Here is a 24,411-nt window from a genome sequence, read left to right as displayed (position 1 = left end):
GTGGTGTGTTTATGTGTCTCGGGTTGCGGTGTGTTTAAGTGTCTGTGTGTCAGACAGACAGACAGACAGACAGACAGAGGAGGCTGGAGGAGGATGCAGCTGAAGATGTTGATCATTTAATTAATCACTTTAAAATAACATTCATGTTAAAAGTTGAGATGGAGCTGCAGCGTTCATTCCTCACCTTAGAGATGATAGTTGACCAACACAGCCCAGTCTCTGACCAGCTGTTGGTGGTTGAGGTGCATTGTGGGTAACGTAGGCAGCAGTTTTTGACAAGGAAGAAGAATGATCCTGTCCATCACGAGTCTTCATGAGTCTAATAGTGGAAATACAGAGAGAGATGCTTAGTGTTGTATTGTTTTTTTATTAGTGTGTGTGTGTGTGTAAAAAGACGTCTGACTGATCTGTGACTGTGTGTCTGCCTGCAGTGTTTTTACAGTGGAGGTGACAAATCTAATTTGCAGCCTTCTGTACAAATGTGTCTGTATATTACGGCCTGTTTTTCAGGAAATAATTCATGAGAATATTTGATGGAAACCTTGAGAATATTGAGTGAAAACAGTGAATATGAAATGAAACCATCCGACTCTAAAAGCAGACACGGTTGTCTCTGTGTCTCAGTCTAATTGGACAGATTCATTTTCTCCTAAAACCTCAAACAGGATGATGATTTAGACCGATCACATCTGAAGCTGTGTTTCTGTCGGACAGTACGAGCAGAATAAACGACTCGACTCCATGAATAAACACAAATGTTCCAAAGGTCCAGAGCATCAGTTTGATTACAAAGACACTTCAAATGAACTTTATTTCTCTGTCTGCTGCATGTTTAATTACTCTACAGACGATTTTATATACAGCACATCTCACAGTTTTCCAGCTTTATTTTCTTTCATGTGACAATGAGGAAAAGAGTTTTCCCTCTGCAGCTTTTCTTCTGTGTCTCATTCATGCATGAATATTTAACAAGGCAGAAGAGGATTTGTTGGCTTTTCAGCTTAAAACTTATAACAGAATCCAGACAGAGAGAGCAGGTGAGACTGAAATAATTCACAGGTTGTTTTTTTTCTTTGTCCAAGGTTAAGGATCTGTTGAAGTGGAGCAGATGAGAATAACAGAGTTTAGAAAAGGTATTAAAATTCCAAAAAGTTCTGGTCAGTATTAGAAAGCAGCTAGCTGAGGTATTAAGACAAAGTTATGAAACACAGAGATGGTTAAAAAGTGTCACAAATAACGACCTGAAATGTGTCCACACAGACTGAACAGTGATGGTTAATCAAGTCTTTTTCACGCTCATTATTCTGGAGTTCACTGAAATGACACTGAGATTTGAAACAGTCTGATTTATTTGTTTTTTATAGAAATGCTGTCTGTGCTAAACACTGACTGTGGAAGCAGAGAGGTTTGGATTAATCACGGTCGACACACGAGTGAATAAAAAAGTTCAGTGTAAAACTGGTTCTGAAGCAGGTTTTGGGGTTAAAGCAGAGCTACTGCTTCTGTCCAGCAGAGTGGACGTCAGAGTGCTGTGTAACCCCACAGACAGTCTTAGCTTCTGATTACAAAGGCCAATCAGGACTCTGCACTCTGGGGACAACATCTGCTATTACTTGATCAGGGGTTAGGTTGAATTCTCGAAACTGTCATTAATCACTGACCTGTTTTGTAAAAGACGAGTTTGTGCAACAAGAATGTGCCAGTTCCTATTAGCACACACTTTGAAATGAATGAATTAGGAAAATAAAATGACAACAGTTGCAACAGACTCAGCCGATCACTGACAGCTGATATATCCATCCATTCGCCCCAACCCGAGTTTACACCCCGCTAACATTTCTATTTCAAGATACTTCACTGTTTCGTTCATTAAGTAGCCAGTGAACAGGTAACAACACTCTCTGAGCTAACAAGCTAGCTCACTGCTGAGTTCACTAACAAGTTCACACAGTTTGTTAAAAACGTGCAGCTGTGGCTCAGGAGGTAGAGCAGGTCGTCCACTAACCAAACAAATAAATCTAAATATAAAAATATCTGAAAGAGGAGCTTCAGTAAAACTGGACGCTGACACAGAGCTAATAAGCTACGATAGCTTCCTCCGTTCTCCTTCTGCTCTGTCAGGACAGGAATTCACTGATGCCTTAATGAAGTGATTTCTCAAATTAACAACCAAAGTACATACTGCAGTACGTGTGAGCAGCACGTTGTACCTGAGCTCCAGCCAGACTGAGGCTGGAGGACAGTGACTCATCAGTCAGTGAAACAGACACCTGAGAATTCACCTGAGGGTTGGTTATAAAAGCTGAGTTCACTGTCACTGCCCGAAGACTTTAAACAAAAGCAGACTGACTTCTGTTGCTTTATTGGTACATTTTATATAATGTCACATCTCCTTCAATGACTTCTGGTTAATTCAGAGAGTGATGATTACCAGCAGAGGTTCCACTGAGTCTGTGATTTCCCAGCAGATCCTCAGAGAGCAGCGGAGAAGGTGTTGAAGGGGAGGGTGGAGATGACTAATGAGCTGAGGGACAGGAAATTGATTGTGGGTGGAGAGAGCGGAGTCTGGCGACGCAGAACTAAAGTCGTTCCTGCAACCTTTTCTTCTTTGTTTCTTTTTCTTATTCTTTCCATGAGGGCCGCCGCTCGGAGCAGAGCAAATCCTCATGTTGAAAGGAACAGAGCGGTGTGAGACACAAACTCATTAAATTTCAACCCACCTGTTTTCATGTTCTTGCTGTAACAGAATGAAGACTGACAAAGAGAATCTCTTTGCACTCAGCTGCGGTGGAAAAGTTGGCAAATTTCTAAAACAAAATATCCATGAGGGTCACTGAAACGTGTTCACACAGCGTCCACTCTGCTTCAAGGACAAGAAGGTCATACTGTGCTTCACTGCACAGGTAACAGTCGGCTTAGCATCCTGGGTCTGCTTCTAGCAAGCCGGGATGCTAGGTTTACATCTAAGCTAGTATAATGTTTGCTAACATGTCAGTCAGACCTCAGCCTCTGTGCGGCGTCGTGAAAAATTGACATCAACAGTCAAAGCCATAAATAAGTAGCTGTCATGAGCTAAGCAGCTAAACTGGGTTATCTTAGATAAAGAGAATCGTCTAATCTCACATTCTGAGACACAAAATAACCGACCCTCTTTCAGTCTGGGTGAGGTGAGGGCTTTTAAATGTCTGTGTCCATAATCTGTGGCTGTAGGATGTTTGTTACAGATGTCAGCTGTTTATTGATATTATTTCATATTAGCATATTTACTGAATAAACAATGTAACCTGGGAGTTAGATGATGTGAACCCGACCCCCAGATGAAGGTGTTCAGAGGTTCAGCCGGCGTCGCTGTGTCTGACAGAGAACTACCTCGTCGCTGTTTAAGAGTCAGTTTTCATTTTGCTCCAAATTCTGGATTCATCACTTCCTGCGTGCCAAAAAGATTTTCCACCCTCCTGCAGAACGTCGTCGGCAGCAGACTTTCATTTAGGTAAACAGGCTGAATCTATGACATCTCAATTAGGAGGCGTGAGATGCTCGGCTCTCTTCTCTGCTGCCCTACTTTATACTCCAGCCTGATAAAACGCCTGTTTTTAAATATAAATCTGCTCTTATCCAGCTTCATGCCCTGATGCTACAAAGCTCATCATCCATCCTAATTTCTGTTGTACGTTTGCAGTGATTTCCAACATTATTCAGCAGCCTGCAGGTGAACAGAACTGGGACCAAAGAGAGCAGAAAAGCAATATTCTGCACAGCTCATTGATGGTATGTTATTCATCATTTCAACGTGGAGTAGCAGCAAAATCCACACAGAACAGAGCATGTCCCAGGAACAACAACTAAACAGTCCAGGAGGCAGTGAATGCAACACCACATCCACACATGGAACTGTACAGGATAACTGAAAAGCTGAGGAGCTGAGGGGTCGATCTGTGGATCATTTCCCTGTGTTCACTTTAACACCATGCTGGAGATCGATGCAGGAGCATGAGAGAGTCTAGAACAACTTACATGTATCTACATTCAGGTTAAAGAGCAGTGAGCTGACCACGTATGGACAAAACTTTGTACGTTTAACATCAGAGAACATTGAACTGGTGCTGGATATCATTTCTGTAAAAAGATGTTCACGCACCAAGCTGAGATCTGATGTTTCATCTCTGTTTGTCAGTCTGGAAGAAAAACAGATTTATTTAACGTGTCGTCTGAATGACTGAAAATTACTAGGTGCTAACACAATACTTTGTTTAGTGAAATAATAACAGAGACTCACTTTGTTTATATGGACAAATGGAGGCGGTCTGTGAGAGGAGATGAACTGTAGCTTCCTCTTTATTAAACCAATAAGCCCAGAGATGCTGCAGGTTACAGTGATTGTAGGCACGACACACAGCTTAGCTGTTAGCTTAGCTTGTTTAGCGGAATAGTTGCCAAGCAACACACAGACGCAGTGTTTGATCCTGTCTAAAGACTGAGCTGATTATTAACATCTGTGCAGATGTTGCGTAGCGTTCAGTGACGTCAGCTCCTCTCTGCTGGTTCAGGTGTTTGACTCTGAACAGGTGTCATCGCTCCACCATCTTCTCTGGTTGGAGTTTGGACTCCAGTCAGGTTCAGGTTCACATTTATGCCCTGACATGACTTCTTCATCGTTAACTGGCCACAGATCGGTGGTGGAGTTTGTCCTCTCTGGGTGGAGATAAAAGGTGGAGTGTGTTTATAGACAGTTCAAACACAGCTGAGCCAAAAGGAGCAGAACTATGATTTATAATTGGCATTTTGTGTTATTTGAAAGAACACAGACGTATTTCTAAGGTTGTAACTTTTTTGCGTCTTTTGTTTTTGCATCTGAGGATCATGCTCTGTGAAATAGATGTGTCTAAACTAAATGAAACTAGTTACAGCTTCATTGGAAATGCATGAATTCAAACTTTACAATGTCCTTATTTCTGCAGTTAACTACCTTCTAAACATTTATCAATTGCTAATATGTTGCTTATAAATGCTAAATGGGTGGGTGGTTAAAATAATGTGTTGCTAATTTTTTTGACAACAGATTAATCACCTCAGTTCTCTGCAGTGGTTCTCTTTAAAAGAAAGCGTCTGCGGGCTATTTAAAAGAAACAAGAGGCTGATTAAACACTGGTGCTGGTGTGAATGGCAGAGGGACGGAGGAGCCGAGGGGAGCAGAGGATCAGTGCAGATAAAAGAGTGATATCCAGGGAATTAGATCAAAGTATGATGACAGCAGATGACGGAGGGGAGAAGCAATTTGAGGATGAGGAACAGAAAAAGGAGGAAATGGAAGAGAGCAGGGAGAGATCAGAAAGATGAAATCAGATAGATGGAAGGAAGGGCACAGAGCGGGGAGGCAGGATCAAACCTCCATTTATCTGTTTTCTGACAAACTTTCTATTCATTAAAGGACACAGGACAGTGTCTCAGACCGAGGTTAAACCAGTGTCTCCTCGTTTAAACAGCCCATTTGAAGATTATTTGTTGTCATGTCAGAGGTTTAAACTGTGGAAAACTTTTGACTGTAAAGTCCAACAGTCTGTTCAGAGGCAGAAACGGTAAAACGGTCAATGAATCACTGTCTGACTCTTCGATTACAGCCTGTTGAACACGTCTGAGCAGATATATGGAGATTTGATTTTTGATTGTCCCACAAAGATCCATCACTCTGCCACTGATGTGTGCTGTTTGCTCGGCGTATGGTGTGATGTTTGTTGTTTGCCGCTCCATTAAACCACACTCAAGAATGGCAATCATTACCCTATTAAGTGTGTGTGTGTGTGTGTGTGTGTCTGCCTGAAGCAGTGACATGCAGGGACAATAGAAAGACAGAGAAGAGGTCACACCCCATAAATCTTTAATATTTAATGATATATTTATATTTATGTCGGTATTCTGCAGCTGACGCAGGATCACACATCTGATTTAACAAGCTACAAGCAGGCAGATCTTATAGACTGAGTGACAGATTCATTCTGTTTCTGCTGGTCAGGGATGGTCAGTTTGAGTCTACATGAGCACTGAAGTACAGAATCACCTGTAGCAGGTCGCCCATCCTCCATCTTGTGGCTCGGTCCTGAAGGAGGAGCTCAAAATCTAGTTTTAAGACTTGAAGTATTCTGTCTGAAAGCCTCATTATTCCCTGAAGCCTTATTAGGGTAGTGTCGTTTCAAATCAAACACCCTTCGCTGAAATGACTATGGCAACATGTGATCACGATCAGCTGCTTTACTCTCTTGACTTAAAAATGAAAATGAGCTAGTGTTCTAGTTGATTTCTGGGTGTCTGCAGAAATAACCGACACCGTCCAATATAAAGGGGTTTGTTTTTGCCCCGTGGCCCCTAGATAAAACAGCTTCTTTCCTGAGTCGCCATTCTAAAGCTTCTTCTGCATCAACAACAACAGTCACTTCTATAGAAAATATATGTAGGGAATGACAAGAGAGAGAAGACGAGGTAGGTTGAGAGATGTGGTAACAGCAAGAAAGTCAATTACCATCTTTATCACAAGATGAATTCTCTCCAGACAGAATGAAAACAGTGTAAAAGTACCAACAGGTAACTACTTGGAAAACATCTTCACAAATGGCTTTTAAACAAATTGCTCTTTAAAGTGTGATTCAGCAGTTTTCTCCACGACTGCCCTCCTTATCAACACACAGCAGATCAGGAGGCAGATCAGGGCCTTCTCACAACTTCAGTTAACTCTTGGAGAGCAGAGGGAGGGATACAGGTGAAAGATGGCTGAGAGAAGAGAGAGCAGAAGATAATTCATTTCCCCTTAAATCGATTTGATTCACTCATGAAAAGCTTTGATATAAAAACAAACACTTTTCATTGATTTTTAATCCCTCTGAGATACAGAATTGGGACAAAAACAGTAAAATTGAAACTGTTTGCCACATCAAAGCATGACAGATGATCAGACTGCTCACTTTTGTTCTGAGAAAAACAAACCCTTTGTGAGGCTCTAAGACAGCACAAAGAGTATAATTATTGGTTTATCAGAATGACAAGTCTGGCTGTGACCAGAGGGAGGATGGAGAGTGGATGCTTTGGAGTAATCTGCACAGGGATTGGTCTAAGCTGTCCCCGGAGGGAGTCATATACGAGAGGGCAGGTTGCAGGCAGCAGCATTAGTCATGGGTAGCTCTCTGCACGGCTAGCTGATTTCTTCACCTCTGCTCTGAGCTCCTGGTGGGACCAAAGCACACTGACAACCCAGCCAGCGAAAAGGCTCTATCGCCTGCTGTTCCTGCTGCTGCCGTGGATACTAAAAACTGCAGCGTCCACCACACAGCGAGCAGAGGCCTGTCAGGTGAGGTGACTCAACCTGGTCAGGCCACTGTGGAGGCTCAGAGGAAGCAGCTGTGAAGAACTGAGTGCATTTCTAAACATAAAAGTTAACATGTATTATAGCCTGATATCACAAAATATATCTCAGAGGGCTGTGCATAAAACAAAACAAGTGTGTTAGCAAAATAGTAAAACCCAGAACCTTCCAAAATAAATCAAAAGTGAGGTAAAATACATTAAATATGCACAGAAAACTCCTGTATATTCACACCTTTATACAGATGAGAAAAGAAAAGCTCAACCACAGTGCAGGGAGGCCTAATGAGGCTGAGGGCTGATGCAAATAAATGTGTTTTGCTTTGAGTCAGCAGAGTTTGTTTCACAAATTTTGATAGGGAGATGATCCCAGAGAAGAAGGCCCTGGAGAGAGAGAAAGCTCTGCCACCTTCTGATGTGTCTCTACTTTGAAGAATAGTGAGGAGACCAGCATTTGTGATTGTAGAGACCTAGCAGGTGATGAGAGTGATAGGTAGGATGATGCAAGTCTGTGTAATATGTTATATGGTAAAAGAAGAATCTTCAGTTAGATCCAGTGTATACAGGAAGCCAGTGTAATGAAATAAGAACAGGTAATGTTGTCAAGCTTTCTAGTCTTAATCAATATCCAGATATGCAAATGGATGCAGTTCTGCTGGCTTCATCAGACTAAGACCTTCAGCAAGCACTGGGTTTCCGGCCGAGTGTGAAGTGGCTGGGATGAGGGTCAGCACCTCCAAATCTGAGGCCATAATTCTCTGTAGGAAAAGAGTGGATTGCTCCCTCTGGTTTGGGGGTGAGTTGCCGGGTTAGGGTCAGGGTTTTTTCAGCAGGAAGTTTGATAACATCAGTTGTTTGATTTCTGATTTTTCCAGCCTCTCCAGCTGATGACAGTCATCAGGTTTAATGTAGATGTAAAGCAGAGTATCATCTGCATAGAGTTGAAGATTAGTTTGTATTTATATATGTGCTATGGGGCAACATGCAAAGAGAGAAGAGAACAGGGCTTTTTATTTACGAGTAGCACCTAGAAATGTGTACTGAGCACTGATACTAAATTGGTACCTGCTCCTGATTGGCCAGAACCTAAATACTGATAAGCTGCTGTTGGTATTTGAACATCATTCTTTCCTAAAACGTTTGAATGTATTTGTATGAATCCTATCAACTCAGGATGAAATGTAAGAAATTTGATGATTGTTGGAGGAAATGAGTCAACCTGGGCTGAAATCCTCCTTTATAACCCTTAAACAATCAGTGATCATACATGCAACAAGTGAATCTGCACCACAACTGCGACTTCCTCAGACGTCACAGTTTCTCTGATCTGTTGTATTTGATGTATTTAGACGTCTGTCGGTTGTTTAATGGAGCTCAGCTGCTAAATGTGTCCTTTGGGAAATCTTTAACCCCGTCTATAACAACTCAGAAAACGCTGTTTTACCAGCACACCGCTCATTTTTGCTCACGTTGAGAGTTTTACAACTATGATCATCCAAGTTTACATCGAAATGCAATTATAAAGTCATTAAGACAATAATTTAGGAAAGGCAGAGCTCAAGTAAACAGCAAACTCCAATTATGTTAATGTGATTGACTTCATAATCAGAGTCTGTAATACTGTATGTAGAGTTCAGTGATATTTTCATCAACAGACACCAACTGAAACAGTTAACATCTTCATGTGAATACGTGTTCAGGATTATCCCTGTATTTTTCAGCTTGATTTTCTTACTTACTCAGCTACAGATAAATTCACTAAACATTTCCTTATGTTTTTATATTTTTTTTCTGTATATTTTGTATGGCTCTTGTTTTTCTTTCTTCTTGATTTCCCTTGTCCTTTTTAATTTTATTTTAATTTATCTTTGGTGATAGTTGGTGTGCCGCTGCTGTAACAAAGCAATTTCCTGTCAAGGATCAATAAAGTACTATTCTATTCTATATTTGGAGAAAACATGACCTGGCCTTCACAGTGTTTCTGTTAATACTGATTTACTGTTGGAAATTAGTCATATTTTTAGGAAGAGAAGGTTTAAATAATCAGAACATGTGGGGATGACCAAATAAAGGAGAAAATACAGAGACAGCTGAAAACATGGTGGGAGTGATGTGTTGAAACAGTGAGCATTGACCCTGAGTGTTGAATAAAACATTGGCGACATACAGTTTTAAATCTTATCATGGGAGATAAAGGGATGTAGTTTTAAAATTTTCTGAATTTAATTCCAAGCAGAAGATAAGAATAGACTGTGTTCATCCTTTTGCACCTCTGCCTCCAAAAACTAATGATATTCAGCATCACAGAGCTGTTCTGTGTAGATTTAAAGTTGACTATCAGGGATGTGAGTGCTGGAGGTCTAACTGGAGGGGGAGGCTTATATCCCCAGAAGGGGTACACGGAGAGATTGTGGAGTAGCTCAGCTGATTTTAAAAAAGAAGAAGAAATTATGATTTGATAAAAAAATAAATCCACATATTTGGATAGAACACACACACACACACACACACAAATAAACCAGGGAGTGCATGAAAGGTAGTTAGCAAGGTAGCTAACTAGTTAGCTCAAGTGAATGGGTAAATGGCTGAAAATGTTATCTATAAGAGAGGATAAACAGTTGAAGTCATCATCCCAAAGTGATTAAAAATACTCAGCTAAGAGTAGTGAAATTGGCTACGTAGCTTTCAGCAGAAAAAACATTCCTGGAGAAACACCGACGTTAGATTTCTTCTTATTGTTCATATTTTCAAAGAGTACTTTGAATTTTTGGAAGAGGACTAACCTATGAGTTTTTCTAATGTAATACTGTCTCAGTTAACAAGCTCGACTGTGTTCCTGCAGCATACCTTCCTCAGTTTTTAATATTACATTTATCTAAAAGTATGGAGTGAAAGACATGACGTTCTGTTGGATTTATTTTATTTACATTTTTACACAAGTGAATTTTGAACAAGAGTTTCTTCTAGGATCAGTTTCACTTCAGCTCTCTGATTACAGCCTCACCACTTCAACAGGTGGACAAATACAAACACACCTGCTGTGTCTAGTTCATGTTGCTAAGTTATGAATGGACAGTTACTATTTTGGGAGGTATTTAACAGATGTTCGGTTGTGATATTGGTCAGAAAGATCATGATTACTGTTGATATTTCCCTCATATAGTTCAGACTTCTCTCCTGCCCTTTCCTCCTCTTTTATCCTCTCATTCTCTCATTTGCTTTCTTCTAATTTCTCTCTCCTCCCTCTGTCTCTCCTCATCTTCTCTCCTCAGTTTTTTCCTGTCTGTTCTTAACGTGCAGCCATTGTTGCTGTTAATTGAGTATTCAGGCCGTGCTGTTTGATCTGATGTTACGTGGCTCTGTGCTGCTTTCCAAGATGAAATGATTTATGAGAGAACATATTTGATCCTTGTGCAGCCACAGAGGCTAAACCAGTCATTATTCCTGTCAAGTGTGTTTGTGTGTGTGTGTGTGTGTTTGTGTGTAATAGTGGGGTGAGGGAGGGAGGGTGGAAAAGATTTGTTTTCTTTATCCTTAATGAGTACACACATACTCAGCTGAGCATTGCCAAAGAAGAAAGTGAGAATAATTTCAGGCCTAATCACTGTAATTACTCTGTGTGTGTGTGTGTGTGTGTGTGTGTGTGTGTGTGTGTGTGTGTGTGTTTACATAAAATATGTGCCATAGTATACGTGCCAGTGGTTTTTTCCCTTGAGACCTTGTTACATAAAGGTGTTTCTCATCTGGATAAACCTCTTCATAAACTTAATTTACCCTTCACCCTCTACTTATTTTTACATTTATTTATAGCATTCTGTCTTTATTTAACACCAGCTACTGACACCCCCCACCACCACCACCAATATTAAACTGCAGGCAGTGTTAAACCTCTGACTTATCAGTGAGTAGAAGTTGTATATGATTTGTGCTGGTGCCATATTCTGCTTGTCTGCTGTCAGATTAGTTATTTCATACACTCACATGAATCATTTTTAAAGCTCTGAGAAATGACGTGGTTCTGCTGATAGAGACGCCAAATCAGGAGTTGGTAATATGAGTGGTTTTGGGAGGTGCTGGCAGAGGACGTGTTCTGTCATTTAATTTGTTGACTTGTTGGTTTGTGATGAAACGCAATCAGCATCACAAGTCGTTCTCCTTAGAGTCACGATTCAGTTAAACCTGAACTCATGACAAAGTCCCGAAACATATTTTTAGATTCAGTATAATTTACACTTTCCAAGGATCAATTATGGACGAATAAACATCTATAAACCTGCTCAGAAATAATCAAAACAAAGATGCTCTTATCACTGCAGAACTTCATTCAGAATCCTCATGTTTTTAGGTTTTCTTCAGTGTCACAGTCATCCAGTGACAGTTGTCAGGACATTCATGGCTACGCTGCAAACCGGAGCTGCTAAGAATTAATTCAGCATAGTTGTTATGGCAAAATGTGAAAAAAGAAGAAGAAGAAGAGGAAGGGAAGGGAAGGGAAGGTTTGGCTAAAAAATGGGGCCCAACTCACCAAATCCCATGGCAACATGGACACATGGGTTTTGTCTCAGATTTGTCTGAGGTGAGTCCAACAGTGTCAGACTTCATCAGACTGAAAACCCTGCTCTGCAGTAAACCGGCATTTTCTCCAGAGAGAAACGAAACAAGTGAGAATTTCAGAAAGAGAAAAATCTCCTTTACACAGTGATTATATTCAGTCACTTATCTGGAACCGTCTTCTACAAACGCTCATATTCCCACTCATACATTTAGAAACACATGCTGTCCACATTCATATGCGTGCTCTGCTCAGGCTCGCCAGACTCCCAGTGACTGTTTCTGTGTGTGCATCTGTCAGGCAGCTGAGAATGAGATGAGTAAACAGCGAACAGTGGTGTCTCTCTGTGGAGCAATACTAATCAGCCTCCAGCTCACTCATTAGCCCGCATGCTAAATACCTTCCTCATTAGCCTGCATGCTAAACACATCAGTCATTAGTCAGACTGGTAAATTAGCCATTTATTTGACTTCATGCTAAATAGCAATGTCAGTGTTAAATGTGTAATTTAGCAGGTTGAACTCTAAGCACCTCTGTGATTAGGTGCTCACATGGGCCAGTTCCTGGACAGAATACTTAAAGCCTGACATATTAGCATGCATGCTAAATAGCTTCGGTCAATACTAAGTGCCCCGATCTATTAGCTTAAAGGATTTGGCAATTACTTAAACACTGACTGGTCATTGTGTGCCTGAACCACCGCACGGTATAAATTCTGCACTTTCAGCAGCTCAGCACAAAGCGGTGGGGGGTTGTTTTTATTGTTGTTAGATGATTTTTATTTGTTGTACTGGGCCTGTCCTGCTCCAAACCGTCTCAACCCTCAAAGGTTTAAATATTTCTCCTGCTGACACTAACATCACTGAGACTGATGTGGCAGTGGATTTAAATACTGATTGAAACTTTCTTTTCTCTCTGTCTCTCTAAACATATATAATATAGTTTAGTGCTTGTTGGTTTTTATATATATGTGGATCGGATCGATGTAGTGGCTCCATCTCTATTCAGACTGAGCTCTGATGTGGCTTCATGTCAGTCAGAGGCCACTCACTGATAAATTGAAATCAATGGCAGCATCGGAGATGTTTTCAGAGGTCAGCAATATTCTTCCTGATGATTTAGGTACAAGAAGACAACATATGCCGTTCATATTTGCTGTGTTTTCTGATCTGACCACGTCTGCTGATCTGACATTGCTATGGTTGTGGTTTGGTTGGGTTTCAGCACAGAAACGTCTTGGTCAGGAAATAAACGATGGTCTCTCTCTGCGTGGTGTTGACCCATCCATCCACCCGACATCCTCCCTCTGTGGACTTTAACATCATCACAGTCACTTCAGGCCTCTGTCACTTAAACATAAATATATGTTGTCGTTGATTTGCTGAAATGACTAACACAGTTGCGTCTCTTGGGAGGACGGTCTCAGTTTTCATGTTGTCATATTGTTTGTTAGACATAACGTCACAGGGTGGTGTGAGGATGTGATTTACAGTGCTGTATGGGTTCCATGCTGGGCTGTTTGGCTGAAGGCGTGGGGAGTACCGTACCCCCCACTGAAAACATGTTCCAGCATGTATGGCTCAGCCTGAGCTGGTGAGCATGTTTTTACGTCAATATCTGAGTGACTGTCTCCCTCCAACAACATTACTGACCTCCCTGGAAGCTGCCAACAGTCTCTGGATAATTGTCTTTCTATTAGCATGTTGTTGGATGTTCATCCTCCGTACAGCCATCGTTGTTGGCACGCCAGATGTGTGTTAACAAACAGCAGCTGGAAGCAATCAGAGGTGGACAGTGGAGCCGGTGAGCGGAGCTGATGGTCGATGCGTCGGGTCACTGAGAGGAGCTGTGACTGTCACTGGAGCATCTTGAACAGAGCTGAATCACTCTCACCTGTGAGCTGCAGGTGGAGGCCACATCGCTCATCGCTGTCAGATGAGCCTGATGGACTGTACAGTGAGCTGCTGAGGATTATGACTCTTACCTGAGACCTCAGTACATGAGCGACTCCAGAGTCGTCTGTGCAGCTTATTATCGTGTCACGTTTTATATGTTTAGTGACATCTAGTGGTCATGTGGAACAGCGTCAGTCGGCAGATCAACATGCTCATGTTCATGTAACGCCCTCTACTGGCTGTAGTTATGACGGAGTCAGATGACATGCGGTTAGCAGAGCTTGGCCATTTATCTAGTAAGAAAGTGATTGATTTGATTGATATTTGTTGCTGTTCACATGTTCTCTCTTCCACTGCTTTCACTGTGACGACACAGAGAAGAGCAAATGGCTGCAGTTGATAAGTTACAGTTTTAAATGAATGAAGTTTGACACCCGTGGGTGCTAACGTTAACTGGCTAACCTAGCTAACGTTAGCACCCACTGGTACTCCTGATATAAGCTCTGTTTCTTCATTCATTTTAAGATTGTAACTTAGCTGCTGCCTCTCCTCTTCCTCGTCACAGTGAAAGCAGTAGAATGACAGTTTGTGTTCAGACAACACGGACTCAGCACTGCAGCATCTGGAAACAGGAGAGACTCAGAGAAGCTGGAGCAGGAAACAGGACATTTCATCAGTTGCAGATTCAGCTGTTACTGACTGCTCTCAGGTGATTTGTCAGGTTCCTTTCCTCAACTTTTGTGGGATTGTACTCACATGGTCATGAGGTCATGAGGTCATGAGGTCATGTGGTCATGTGTCAGTGTCAGCGCTGGTAACGTGTATCATTGCGATTATGTCCTGATAATAATTAATCCTGATTCATGATGAATAATGTTGGATTACTGTTTGTTATTTCATGGGGAGTTCTTGGTATTTTTGCATTCAAACACTGATTTGGATGTCGGTTACCATGGCAACAGACGAAGTACTCAGAATTTTGATGGTAGTTCCAACATCATTATCATAACAAACTGCATTTGTTTAAATGTAATGATTGACAGGTCACCTCGAGTGAAGAAAGAACGGACAGGGATTAGTGAAGGGTCAGTGAGGATCTAGATCGTCATTAGTTTGTGAAGTAATTAGTAATTGGAGGTTGTATAACGTAGACGTGTTTTTACCAGGAATAATGGAGAGGACTGAAAAACCCCACAGTGAGAGAAGATAATTGAAGATGGTGGTAAACTGATGTTGCAGCAGTTGGTAGATGACAACAGTTATGACAGGATAGAAAATAGAAGATGATGAGTGGTAAAGATGGCAGCTGTTTCAGAGGGTGGACACTCTCCTCTCCTCTGTCAGTAATAATTAAAGGGGGGCAGTGAAAGCTGAGAGGAGCGCCGGGGAGGAGTGCAACTAAGCACTCTGTGATTTCTCAAATTCAGCTTATTACACACACCTTGACACATGCACACACTTTTCCACAGGCAAGCAGGCAAAATGCATGTATGCAGCTTTGACTCCTGCAGAAGACGCAGTGCAGCACGGCATCTTTATTTTAGTTTTACTTAACCTTTATTTCACCAGGAAAAGTCTCAGTAAGATAAAAACAGAAATCCTGGCCAAGACAAACAGAGCTGCAGACATAGCACATGAAGAAAAGAAAAACAGGGACGACGTGAATCAGTCAGACCCTCACAGCTTCCTCTAAACAGCTGCTCACAGTCGTCGTCACTTCCTTTCATCGCTCTCTTACTCTTCACGAAATACGTGTTGGGTGTTCTAACACTCTCGCAATTAAATGGGTGTGTATCTTAAAGCAGCTTTCCCTCAGAATCATGTAATGCAATCAACATAATTCAAAACACACTTGAGTGTTTCATTACACTTAAAGTGATTGGAAACATCTGCTGACGACCCCGTCTCCTACAGAACACATTTATACTGTGCTGATTTGTTTTGCCAAATATGTTCTGGGGGAAATTAAATCGCTGCCACTGACAGATGTTTTTTCCTCCAGTCCAGTGTGACTGCAGCAGGTTGGAGCTCAGGAGGACTGACACTGGGTTTGTCTCCCTGTGGCCCACATGTTGTTTGGTTTTGGCAACTGAAACTTAAATATTGGACAGATCTACACATCACTATTTATCTCCAGCACCATCAGTGTCAGTGCATGAAGTGTTTTGGTTTTTGTGCAGAGAAGTGACATTAAGGTTGTGGAGGTCAAGATGGCGGCTGTCGCATGTCTGACTTTTATCTTCAGGGCTCCGTCTGTTAGTCTGCTTGTGTTATTCTCTGGTACTTTTCAGTAAAGTATCTGATTACTTCTTCCAGTCACACAGTAACACAGACACACTAACAGATGGAGGCAGTGGTATTCCAGCAGCTCCAGGTTAAAATCCCTGTTTTTGTCAATGGAGTCTGGTGGAGATATATAGAGATGATTCTGGCTAAACTAAAGGATCTTCCTCTTTATTCAAAAGCTCTGTCTCTGTATGAATCCTATCCATTACTAAGTGCATTCACTCAACTATTTAAGTACATATTTGAACAACTTATTCTGGACTATTTTCATTTAATGCACCTTTGTGTTTCTACTCCTCCACATTTCAGAAGGAAATATTGTACTTTAAGGTTTGAAATGTGAAAACTTTATTATATTTTTTACACAAAAAAATGATGATGCTTTGTCAAAGGTTAAACCGCTCTAAGTACTACTACTTAACTAAGTGTTTACAATTAGAGCTGAATTAGTCAATTGACAGAAAATTAATTTGGAACTGTTTTGATAATCGACTATTTTCAAGAAAAACAGATTAATCCGTTTTACTTTTGATACTTGAAGTACATCCTCCTGATTATACATACACACTGTTAGCACTCTGTTGAATGCAGTATTTTTACTCCTGTAAAGGATCTGAATACTGCTCCTCCACCTCTGTCAGACACAATGATTTAGATGTTGTGAAGCCCTGAGAGGTGAAATGGGACGATACCATCATTCTTCACACTTACTGGCTCCATCTGGCTGAAACATTGTTGTGTAAATTCTCTTACAGAAGTCAATAACTGCAATAAAAAATGCCCCGAGCAGAAAATATACAAGTGTTATTCACAACATTCTTCACATTTTCTTTCTGGGAGCCGAGCGGCGCAGTGCCAGGTGTGTGTAGAGCGTCAGGAAGCAGAGCAGAGCGTGTGTCCGTGCCTGCAGGTGAAATCACTGTTACAGCTTCATACATAAACATCTGCCCTGTTTATCATCACTGCTGCCTCACCTCAGGCTGGATTACCTGAACACTAACACACTACCTCTCTCTCACTGCCTCTTTATTTACACACACACACACTCTTCTCCTGCCACACTCTCATGGTTTCAAGGTGGCTCATAATTCAAGAACATGTCTCTGATAATTAACCTTCAGGTGAAACAGTGAGTGTGTTCTCATTAAACGTATGGCTGAGCAGAAAATTTAAATGAGTACATGCTCCAAACTGATCCTCCTGCAGAGAATCTGCTCGACTCAAAGTCAGTTTAATCCTGCTAAATGTAATCTTTATAAAATCATTCATTTATTGACTGTTTGCATCCACCCTATAAAAAAAATAAGTCTGAAAACTCAACAGCAGCATCTTTCTCCTGAAACAGTGTCCTAGATGCTGCAAATCTGTGTTTTCAGTGACAACAGATCGGATGTTACTGGGACCTGAGGAAATAATGTGATTTAGCAGAAAAGGCTGAATAATAATTCTGTAACTCTGTAGGTTATTTGTTCCCAGTGTTGTGAAGAGACATGCTGTCAAGTTGACACTGTGTTAGTCATCAATTATTAGTGACCTAAGACATCTACTCTGTCACAGCATTCAACATTCAGGACTCATCCTGCCATTAAATGACACAGAGGATGGTAAGGCTAGCTCGCTAAGGTTAGCATTGACTCCCACTAGAAGCTGTTTTGTTCATTGCTTTGCCAAAAGACAGGTGCTATCTTATTCTGGTTCCAGACCACTGAGTTACTGAATTAAATCTCAGATTTGTTTGATTCAGATACATGTAGAGCGGCCGGGCAGCAGTGACTGTGTTGGAGCCTCATAACAAGGCAGTAGAACGACATAGAAAAACAGTTAGCATGCTGTTGGTCGTGCCTTTGACCAGACGCACCTTCTTTGGTCTTAGAGACTCACAAAAGTCATAGTTCACACCTGCTGCATCTGCATTACCATGCGGTGCTCTGTTTGTTCGCAACAGGACCAGTCTCTGAACTTTCTGATGGCCTCTTGTGAGGCTGTCAGTCATTCACATCTCAGATTTGTTCAGTGAATCTAAGAGGTCTGGTTTAGTTTGTTTTTACATCTGTTTCCTCTGGTTGGAGCACGAACCTGACAGATATATGGATGTCGGGACGTTAAATGAGAGGTGCAGAGTCATCCAGTTCTTAGGACACTCTGCTCTGTCTCCTCGTGTTAAGGATGCAAAAAACAGCTCCTCCAAATGCAGCCACTGCCAGTAATTGCAGACACAGAGCAGTACTTTTGCCAATACCTCGTCCTGTTTTTAGTATTCCTTTCATCTACCCTCAGCACCAATCTATGGACATTACCCCGACTGCCAAAAATAGACAGTCTGCTCTCATATCCAGCATTTATTTAGAGAGGCTTCTACTTTAAAACCTTGATAAGAAATCCTTCCTCTAGAGAGGTCAACATTTTTCTTTTTTCCACATAAACACACAGGATCGATAGCTGATGTCTTCACGGCAAAACATGAAGAAAGATCATTTTCAGTTTGAACGTGGCAGGTGCAACACCCGAGAGCTTTTACATTTCCACTGTTTTTGTGTTCATTTGTTGCTCCTGTTGTCTGTAGCAGCCTGGTTTATCTCTCATGAAGTATTATTTTGCTCTGTAAGAGTAAATTAGTTGAAACTCCCCGGGATATGATGATCTCAACTCTGTAACTATAGGCAGGAGCTGTGCCAGTGGAGCAGTGGGAGGGAGCATCACTGCTAAATAAATGCCAGACAAATGCTTCATGGGTGGCAAATGATTGCAGAGAAATTTAGGGCAGTGTTGAAATAGGACTGGAGTAAATCAGCAGTCGAGTTTTCTGGCATGATAATGTGTGGTGCAAAGATTAAAGACAAAACACCGAATGAACAGAAGTTGTTAGTTTGCAGATCCTGGCACAGCACAGAGTGTTCCCAGAGATGCCAGAGAAAATGTCATGCTGCCTCTGAATGCAGTGTGAATAAGCTACTCTCTGCTGAGTGTTTACCTGAAGGATAAAGGGAAATGTTGGCTGTTGGGAGCAATCTACCATAATCCTCAGTCCATTTCCTGTTAAAGGTAAAAAGAAAACAGGCTCTTTGATCAACTGCTGTTGAGGCAATGCTAAGCTCATGCGTCAACGCCACATTTAGTATTTCTGGAGTGACTTCCAAAGTCGTGTTCAGACTGCAGCACTGGGTCACAGCTTGAGGTGAATAAAATTAGAAAAGTAGTTCATTTTTGAGTCAGAATAAACAGAAATACTTCACTTTAGTCGCCCTAGTTAGCTTTTGTAAGCAGATAATGAATGACAGCATAGTAAAATACAACTGTAGGATTGGTTAGAACAAATGCTGAATCTTAAAAAACAGAGAAATGTCCTTATAGCTGTGTGCAGCTCCTAAACATAGGGACTTAAAGTGTTTCAGAATAAACTTCCAGAATCAAAAACCAAATCAGTCTGCAGTAAACACAGTCAAGCCCGGGACACACTGGTTTTCATTTCAGCGCCCATGTTAAAAGGTTAGAGCAAGTGTCTCACACATGTAGTTCCCAGCAGAAATAGACAAGGAAAAGATCTGTTGATGATCATATTGACATCAGACCAGTAACATGAAACTGAGACATTTCACTGTCAGTAAAGGTGAAGGGCAGTGGTTTTTTGGTGCTCTCTCACTCGCTCTCTCTCTCTCTCTGTCTCTCTGAACTAGGGTAAATTGAATCTATAATAACATTAAATCAGACATTCTATTATTGATGACCATTATCAAAGAAAGACTGTAGAACTGTAGAAAGATAGGACTGGCAGTAGCAGCACCTCAGCAGACAGTGTGAAAAGTTGCTCTTCATCCAGTGAATGGAGCTTGTTTTGGTGTCATCACATGAAACTGAATATGGAATTTTGGTCACATGACTAACAGGTATTGGCTAAAAACCACAGCCTGATATCAACACAGACATAACCAAAAAGAAGAGAAAAAAATGTGGTCTGAATTCCTGCTCCCTGTGAGTGGGTGGTGGGTGAGTGTTAAAAATGAAGATGTTTGATGGTTGAGTTTGAACTGGATCTGTGTTATGGTCTGGGGTCCTTCCCCCAGAGGATCATGGGATATGGTGCATTTCCATTCCATTCCGTAAAGACACACACACACACACACAGTGTAAACAAAATGAGTTAGTAACTCACTTTGCAGTAATCACAGCTGGTTTCATACTGAGGTTCAGCCTGTGATGTGTCGGAGGTGAACAGCCAATAACTCATATCTCTCCAGCTGCAGGCAGATGTAAACATCACGTCATATGTCAAAGGCAACAGACTGTTGTGGTTATTCTCTCTCTCTCTCTCACACACACACACACACACACACACACACACACACACACACACACACTGCTGTAGGGAAGTGTCGGCCTCTGGATAAAACTCAGACTTATCAGGCTCTTTACATCTGTCATTAATGTGTCTGACGATGTCGAATTTAAGCAACAGCACAAACACATACAAATACACATGTACCCACACACACACACACACACACACACACACACAGAAATATATTATAAACAGTTTGCATAACATACCATGAAATAAACAAATGTAAAGGAATGTAACATCAATATAAAACCATTAGAGGAAGAACAGGGGTGAAAGCAGCTGCTGGTTTTGAGCCGACTGACAAACACATTTTAATTTAAAACAAAGGCACACACATGATTACAACAACACCCCCTTACTGCACAGCAGATGAAGCATGTATTGTACTGTGATGTCTTTAGTGTGGGAGGGAGCATGCAGTTTTCATTTCAGGTGTAAATATAGAAATACTGCTAATGCATGCAGACATTAACATTCAAGATTAAAACATGTTCAACAAGCTTCATGTTTCTGCTCACCTCCATGTAAAGGAGTTAGTTTGTGGTTCACTCCCAGTCTTGTTTTTGATTTAGATTTCCTGGGTGAGAGCAGAGTGAAGCAGCCTCTGGTTGACTCGGTGCTTGTTTACTGTTAATGTAGCTGCAGTAGAAAGAGAGTGAAGTTGATGATAAGCTCCCTGCTGTCTCCTTCTGTCGCAGTATTGTCCTGAAGTGACATTTAGCCACTTCTACGTGCTGTTTGTCTTCACGCTGCAGCACAACAGCAAACAGACGACATGATGAGAGCAATATCTGATGAACTCCGGCTCCGAAGAACTTTACACTGACGAAGCTGAACTGTGTTTAACTGAAGGAGGGGAACGTGTCATGGAGCCCTATACATTCTGCTTTGTTTAGGTTTTTCTGTTGGAATTTACCAGGCAGTTGTGGGTGGGTTTCCTCCCACGAAAGACACCTGAACTCCCCCAGTAGTGAGAAGCAAAGCATTCATATACAGTAAAATATAGTTATTAGGGAGTTAAGAATTTAGAAAATAAAAAGCTAAAATACAGCAATAAAAGTTATAATGCAGAGCAATAAATTTATCATCAACCTGTAATCTGATTTAACAGAAGGCAGCAGCGTCGATCTGACATTAACAGCTCAGACAAAACAAGCTGAGTGTCCGAAACACACTTTACCGATGAGCTCTCCATATAGTTAGAATTCCTTATATAGTGAGTGGGGGTTAGTGAATGAGAGGGCAGTTTCAGACAGAGTCCCACTCACTGAATGGTATGTATTACCCATGATCCCCGGCTTCTGGAACAAACACACCAGACTCTGGATAGAGAGATGAACGCTGGTTTTTAAAGACTTTGTCTTTTTAACTGATCTACAGTTCAGCATCACTCTGGAACTTGCACTAACTATCACTCAGGGCTCACGCTCACTGTGGCCTCCATGTGAGAGGGTCCCTGCACGTTTAGTCACAACTGACTGAGAGCTGAACCGAGCTGAGAAATGGACGCGTCGTTTCAGGAAGTGATTGAGTACGTTCGCCTAAAAGATTCGTCCTTGAACGACACTTGGCTTTGAGTTTATCTGCTGCTGCTGCTGATGTATCAGGACGTGTGCTGGCTGTTCACGGGCTGCCTTCACACATGTTGTTCGGCCGTACATTGTCAGCATCAGATCAGCGATTCTCGTCGACCAGCCACTGGAGCTCGCGTCCTCCGAGCTCATTCAGCTCGGCAGCCTTCCTCATCACGTCTGCTGTACATTAAAGCTGATGTTCTGTCAGTCAGCAGTGAAGACTTTACTGCCCCTCTAGATCACACGCCTCTGTGAAGCAGGTTTCTCCTTCATGTCAGCCACAAAAACAAGATGTTGGATGAGAGTCAATGAAGGAAAAACACCCTCCCACTGCGATCTCTCCACAAATGGCTCAATAAGTGCTGGGATTGTTTGATCTTCAGATATATTATCACATAATTCGACCAATGTATAAAATGTTTGCTGTTATGGTGACAGTTATTCTTTACAGATGTTACATTGGTTAGGGTGGTTAGATGTTTGTTATCTTATCTATCTACTGTTACATTCTTTTAAAGAGAGACCTGACATCAGGTTTGGGTCCATTTCAGGTCTTGGTCACCATTTTAAACCCATGAGGACCTCGTGTTTAATGTACTGCAATATTCAATTAGCATATGTTATGACCATATTGGTCCTGCAGGCACAGAGAGAGTCCTCAGTATTTACCACATTTAGTTCACTCAAAGTGCACTAAGCACTTCTTTTTTTTTGGTCCATTGAAAAAGGCTTAAAATTGTTCTTATTAAAGTCCCTCAGAGTTTTCACTACATAAGAGTCTGGACAGACATGGCTTTAAACTGCAACTTGACGTAGGCATAAAACTGTGAGGCAGTAATTCTAGTTTGATGAATCATTTCTTCGATGTAACCTAAGGTGCCGTCTTCAGAGTCTTGATTGACCAACAGTCCAAATATAAAACAGAGAACAGCAGGAAGGCCTTTTGTTTGATAAGCTGGACAATACTTTGACTGAAATGATTAGGCAAAATATTTTCCGGTTTTCTACTAATCAGTTAATCAAGTGTTTCAGCTGCAGGTGATCACTGCAGAAAAGTACAGGTCTGTTCCAATTATCACTGATTTTAAACTAAGGTTAAAAGCTCTTTCTATCAACCACAACCTTTTATTAAGTTACAGTTAATCAATAAAACCATTTATTCAAATCTCTCTCTGTAATTTTTATTATCCTCTTTAATCTTACTCGCCTCATGTTTATTCTCGTCTTAATTTCTCTTTATGTAAAGCACTGAATTCCCTTGCTGTTTAATTAATGTAAACTTCACTGTAATAATGCTGATTTCAGCTCATGTTGACAAGAATTTTCTCTGAACTTATTTTGCTGTTGCTTTACAGACTAAAGTAAAGTTGTTATCACCTCATAACAACATGATAATCACAAAACACCAAAGCAAACAGTGGCCGCTGCAAAATAAAACAGCTCAACGACACAAACACAATATAATACAGCTCATATCAAGTGATGTGTGATGTCTTCAGATTCAGCCAAATTGAGCTCATTTAATGTTTGTGACTGTTTGACTCAGAGCCGTTAGTTCTTTTTCTCTCAGTGATTTACAGTCGCAGCTCACAGGCTTTTGTTTGTCGTCCTTGATGCGTTACAGAGGAGAGTACACTACGTTTCCTGGCAGTCAAACAGAAACCTTTAGCGGGTGAAGCTCAGAAAACACGAGAACAGATCAGAACCTCGGCCTCAGCTCAGTGTGGATGGTGTTTAACACACAAATTACTCTGAATGATCACACTGGAAATCTTTTGAAATCACAGCCCAGAGATGATCAAACTGTTGGATGGTGACACTGTTTTTTTTTTTTTTGTTTGTTTTTTTTGGGGGGGGTGTTGTACAACAAGCTGCAGTTGTCACAAAACATCACATCAGATGATTTTTCCGGTCCCCTAATGGCTCAAAATCAGTAGAGAAGAGAATCTGGTGTTGATGTGTTTTATATTTTCTGCTGAGAGGAGGAGGGATGGTTCTCTGTTTCTCATCGCTGATTTATATTTTATTTTTTATTGTGGAATTTATTGTTCGCCCACATGCAGAGGACGACGTATCTGTGCTTCAGGCTTTGTTTCTCTCGTCCAAATCACTGAGTCGTTAGCAGGACCAATATCTGAGTTTTAGAAACACAATCGAAGAGGAAAAAACAAATCCAACACTGAAATAAAGTGAAAATACAGAACACAGTGTTTTGTGTCTTTTCTTTATATGCGTATACTGTGCCAAAATTAATTGAAAAACATGTCACATTCAGTTTTCACCGTGACATAAAGTGTCGCAGTGTGCTGAGATTTTCAGGACACAAACGTTGCTGAATTAGCTGTTAGCAGCTGCTGTTTGTGAACCCACTGACGTTCAGACCACTGGACTAATGTGATGCTGAAGAAAAGTTAA

General features: G+C 41.2%; 1 protein-coding gene across 1 annotated transcript in view; it reads left to right on the top strand.

Moving 5' to 3' along the window:
* The window catches only part of gfra2b (GDNF family receptor alpha 2b), a 72,592-nt gene that overhangs the window by 7,739 nt on the left and 40,442 nt on the right, over positions 1 to 24,411 (top strand). The gene's annotated exons all lie outside the window — the stretch shown is intronic.

The sequence above is a fragment of the Lates calcarifer genome, linkage group LG9, assembly GCF_001640805.2.
Source record: "Lates calcarifer isolate ASB-BC8 linkage group LG9, TLL_Latcal_v3, whole genome shotgun sequence".
NCBI lineage: Eukaryota > Metazoa > Chordata > Actinopteri > Centropomidae > Lates > Lates calcarifer.
This window is presented reverse-complemented; position numbering and strand designations above follow the sequence as displayed.